Here is a 5,564-nt window from a genome sequence, read left to right on the forward strand (position 1 = left end):
ATATACCACAGCTTCTCTATCCATTCATTTGTTGATGGGCACTTAGGTTGTTTCCAACCCCTTGCTTTTGTGAACAAAGCTGCAATAAACATGGGTGTGCAACCAATATTTATTTCTGGCAAAATAAACTTCAGGATAAAAGCAGCATAAGAGACACACAAGGATATTATATAAGAAGTAAAGATAAACTGAACAAGAAGACATACTATAATTAGTATATATGTGCACCTAGTGACAGAGCTTCAGATACATGAATCAGACTTTAACAGATCTGAGAAACAGAAAACTCCATAATAAAAGTTACTGTTGTTGCTATATACTCTCAAGTTGGAACTGACCCATAGCTGACCCTACAGCAGGTTTTCAGAGAAAGTTTAATCACATGGGAGGAGACTGCCCATATTTCTACCTTGAAGCAGTTGGTGGATTTGAACTGCATGCCTTTGGGATTGCAGCACAGCTCTTTACCAGTAGGCCACCAGATATACCACTTTCTGTAAGGAACAGAATAACTGGAAATAAACTCAACAAAGATACCGAAGAACTAAACAATACCATTAACCAACTGGATCTTGCAGATATAAACAGAACACTCCACCAACAAGAGTGTAATATACACTCTTCCCTAGAAAACATGGAGCACTCTCAGACCATATGTAAAGTAGCAAAGCAAGCCTCAAAACTTAAAAAACAATTAAATATCGCAAAGCATCATCTCAGACCAAATGCTATAAAGTTAGAAATTAACAACAGAAAGAGCAAGGTGGGGGGAAAAACAAGTATATGGAAATGAAGCAACACTTTGCTTCAACTCTGCATGGTAAAGGGGAAATAAAAAGTGAAATGAAAAATTTCTTGAAGTAAATGAGAATGAAAACAGGATACCAAAATTTTTGGGACACAGCAAAAAGCAGTATTGAGAGGTCAACTTAGAGCAATATAAACACACATAACAAGATGAAGAAAGAACTGAAATCAATGCTGTAACTCAAATATGCAACAGTTAGGAAAAGGAGAGCAAGGAAAGCCTACAATCTAAGAAAGAGAGAAAGAAAAAAAGAAATAGCAGAAAGAAATTATGTCTGACATATAAAGAACTGACAAGACTCAGAAGAAATTATGTCTGACATATAAAGAACTGACAAGACTCAGAAGAAGAATTATAGTCTGACAAATCTGAAAACCCAGGGGAAATGGACAAAGTTTTAGAAACTCACTGTCTACCTAAACTAGCACAGATAAAAGTAGGAAATGTTAACAGATCCATCACACACACACACACACACACAAGGAAAATTAACAGGTCATAAAAACACTGGCAATGAAAAAAAGGTCTGGCCTACATGGATTTACTGGTAAATTCTACCAAATATGCTTGTCTGTCAGATACTATTATATATATTTAAAGATTGAGACAGACTAGGAAGAAGGAATGGCCATCCACTTCCAAAATGACAGGTCTTCGAAAACCCTATGTACAATAGAGCACACTTAGACTATCATTTTTACTAACAGACATGGCAATTGAAACTGAGATCTTAGAAATGGAAACACAGAGAAAGAGGAATAGCTGTAAAGAGACACTAGTGATTGGAACATGGAATGTGAGAAGCATGAATGTAGGAAAACTGGCTGTGACTGGAGTGGTGGGAATGAGTGCATTTGAGATGGCTAGGTTGGCACAGGATAGACGGCGTTTAGAGCTCTTCTCCATAGAGTCACTATGAGTCACAAGTGACTAGATGGCACATAACAACAACAATTTAGAGAAGAGTTTATATCAATTCTACTCAGTAATTCAGAATATCAAAAAAGAGAGACTATTTCTGAACCCATTCTGAAGGAGGAAGTTCAAGCTGCTCTGAAGGAACTGGTGGTGGGGGGAGAAGGCCCCAGAAACTAATGGCATATCAATTGACATATTTCAACAAACAGATGTAGCCTTGGATGGACTCATCAGGTTGTGCCAAGAAATCTGGAGGACAGCTACCTGGCCAATTGACAGAAAAATTCCACAAAAAGTCATCCAAAAGAGTATTGAAATTATCAAACTATCACTAATGCAACATGCAAACAAAATCTTGCTAAAAATTATCCCAAACTGACTAGAATAGTGCATTGACAGAGAATTACCAGAAATACAAGTCAGACTTAGAAGAAATTCTAAGACTAGGGATATCATTGCCAAAGTCAGATGGATCTTGGCTGAAAGCAGAAAGTACCAGAAGAATGTCTATCTGTGTTTTATTGACTGTGTGGATCACAACAAATTGTGGCTAACATAGAGAAGAATAGGAATCCTAGAATACTTAATTGTGCTCATGCAAAACTTATACCTAGATCAGGAAACTGTCATACAGAGGAAGAGAACACTGTATGGTTCAAAATCAAGAAAGGAGTGTGTTATGGATGTCGTCCTCTCTCAGTATCTTTTCAATCTGGATGCAGAACAGATCATCCGGGAGCCTGGACTTTGTGAAGAAGAATGTGGCATCACAATTAGAGGAAGACACATCAACAATCTGCATCATGCAGATAACACAATCTTACTTGCTGAAACTGAGGACTTGAAGCATTTGCTTCAAGACTGCAGTCTTCAATATGGATTGTATCTCAGCATCAAAGAAAGAAGGATTCTCCCCCCTGGGCCAATTGACAGCATCATGATAGATGGAGAAGATATCGAGGTTGGTAACAATTGCATCTTCCTTGGATTCTCAATCAATATTTTTGGCACCAGGTGTCAGGAAATCAAAAGATGATTTGTTTTAGGAAAGTGTGGTGCTGTCAGGGACCTCTCCAGAGTGCTGAAGAGGAAGGATGTAAGTCTAGAAACTAAGGTGTACCTGCTCCAGGTGATGGTCTTCACAATTGCTTGACAGGCATCTGAGAGCTGGACAATGACTATAGATGATAAAAGAAGAATTGATGCCTTTGAGTCATGATGCTGGAGAAGAGTATTGAACATACTATGGACCACCAAGGGAACAAACAGACCTGTCCTGGAAAGGATGAAATAGGTTGCTCCTTGGAGGAAAGGATTTTTAAACTATGCTCATATACTTTGGACATGTTGCTGGGGGCGGGGGGGTGTGAGTGGAAACTAGTCTTTGGAGAAGGACATCATGCTTGGAAGGGTGAAGAGCCAGCACAGAAGAGCAAGACCCTGGATGAGATAGATTGGCACAGTGACTATAACAATGGGATCAAGTGTGTCAGAGAAGGTAAGACCAGCTCAGCACAGGGCAAGGTTCAAGGGCTGTTGGTCATAAGGTTGCTAAGCATCATAGTCAACTCGATGGCACATAACAACAACAACAGAGATACAAAATCTAAGCAGAGACACCACTAAAAAAAGAATTCAAGATCAAGCTCTCTCATAAGCATGTTGTTGTTGTGTGCTGTCAAGTCAAAACCGACCCACAGCTGACCCTCAGCACTTTTTTGCACAAATATAGATGCAAACATTATCAAAATATCCTAGCCAGGAGAATTCAACATTATGTCAGAAAGAATTTCTCATGGTCAAGTGGAATTCATACTAGGTATTCCAGGATGGTTCAGCGTATAAAAAACAATTACAATCCATCACATCAGTAAAGCTAAGGAGAAGAACTGCATGATGATTAAAAGTGATGCAGAAAAGGCATCTGAAAAAAAATTCAACGCCCATTCCACAAAATAGGGATGTTGTTAGGTGCAAAAGAGTGGGTTGCAACTCACAGAGACCCTATGAACAACATCTGAATCTTGTCCTATCCTGCCCCATTCTCACTATCTCTGATATGCTTGAAGGCATTGTTACAGTTTCTGTGTCAACTCATCTTGTTGAAGGTCTTCCTCTTTTTGGCTGACTCTCCACCTTTCCAAGTATGCTTCCTTTTACCAAGGACTGGCCCCTCCTGATGACATGGCTGAAGTATGTTAGAGGAAGTTTCACCATCCTTGCCTCTGAGGAGCACCCTGGTTGTACCTCCTCCAAGACAGACTTGCTTGGTTCTTTGTGCAGTCCATGGAATGTTCAGTAAAGTATTCTCCAACACCACAACTCAAAGGCATAGATTTTTCCAGCATCCTTATTCAATGTCCAACTTTCAGATATGTATCAATAACATCCTTGCTCTTTATCACTTTGGAGAAGTCCTTGACAGCAGATTTTCCCAGTGCAACTTGTCTTTTGGCTTCTTGGCTATGGGTACCATGGGACTTGGATTGTGGATCCAAGTAAAATGAAATAGTTGTCAACTTTAATCTCTTCTCCATCTATCAGGATGTTGCCTATGTGTTCAGTAGTGAGGACTTTTGTTTTCCTGGTGTTGAGTTATAATCCACATTGGAGGCTTAGTCTTTGATCTTCTGCAGTAAGTACAGAAGAGCAAAAGAACAATAGAAGTTCAATAGAACACAGGATCCTAAACTTAAAAGTGTGGCCAGCTTGACCATCCATGTGACATGGGAACCCAGGATTGTGCCACAGCAGCAGCACAATCACAGAGTTGGAAAGGTCCAATCTCCCCTACCCCACACCTTTCCTCCCATTCACCAGGGAAGGTGAGACAAAAAAGTCTAATCTCCTCCCCTATCTCCAGGGGAGCTCCAGTAGCCTACTGGTGAGAAGTTGCACAGCAATCCTGAAGGCACCTGGATTAAATCCACCAGTAGCTCCACGAGAGAAGGATGGGCAACCTCTTCTCCTGTGCCTTGTTCCTTCCTCCCTTGTCAGACCAAGCTCTATCTCGGACTATGCCCACACCATTTGGTATCTGGAGCCAGAAGCTCTTAGGCCATTTTTCTCTGACTATGTCACACCTGACCTACAATCAAATTCTACATTAGTAGGGATGCCTCCTCTGACTGGGGCCCTTCTCTCTTACTGGGCATACTCGATGGCATACTTGTTCACACTTGAACACCTCAGATCAACATTGACCATCTCTTTACTCTAGCCAGCTCTGAAAAGGCACCACCTGCACTCATCATCTGGACTGACAGACACTAGCTCTAGACAGGCAGACTAGCCTAGCGTCCTCTAGGCCAGCAGGAACTCTGTCCCAGTCTGGGGTCCCACTGCCTGACACACCCAATACACCCTAGACCAGAAGAGGCACCACCCACAACCTGGCTCACATCATGTGTTCTCAGTCAGTCACCACTAAGATGAAGAGAAACTCTCACTTGACTGGGCACCCCAACATTAATCTTCTGCTGGGTTGGGGGATACACCATCCCAAACCAGGCAATTTTCTTTCTGCTTTCTATTATATGTGTATTTGTATGATGTGTATGCTTGCATGCTTTATAGTTTGGCCTTATGGGTACAGCATTTGCTTGTCAGTTTGCTTACTGGGGTGAAAATAGTAATACAGGGGGAAATTCCCCAACATAATGCTTTTCATTATATACAAAACCAGTGGACAACATTAATCTCAATGGAGAGAGACTGAAGGCATTCCTCTGTGTGCAGGAACTTTCCAAAGTCGCCCTTTATCACTACTCATATTCAAAATTGTATCTATAGACCTGTTGTTGTTATGTGCCGTCGAGTCGCTTGCAACTCATAGCGA

This window comes from Elephantulus edwardii, unplaced genomic scaffold (assembly GCF_000299155.1).
Source record: "Elephantulus edwardii isolate Elephantulus edwardi_28Jun2011 unplaced genomic scaffold, EleEdw1.0 scaffold00291, whole genome shotgun sequence".
Lineage (NCBI taxonomy): Eukaryota > Metazoa > Chordata > Mammalia > Macroscelidea > Macroscelididae > Elephantulus > Elephantulus edwardii.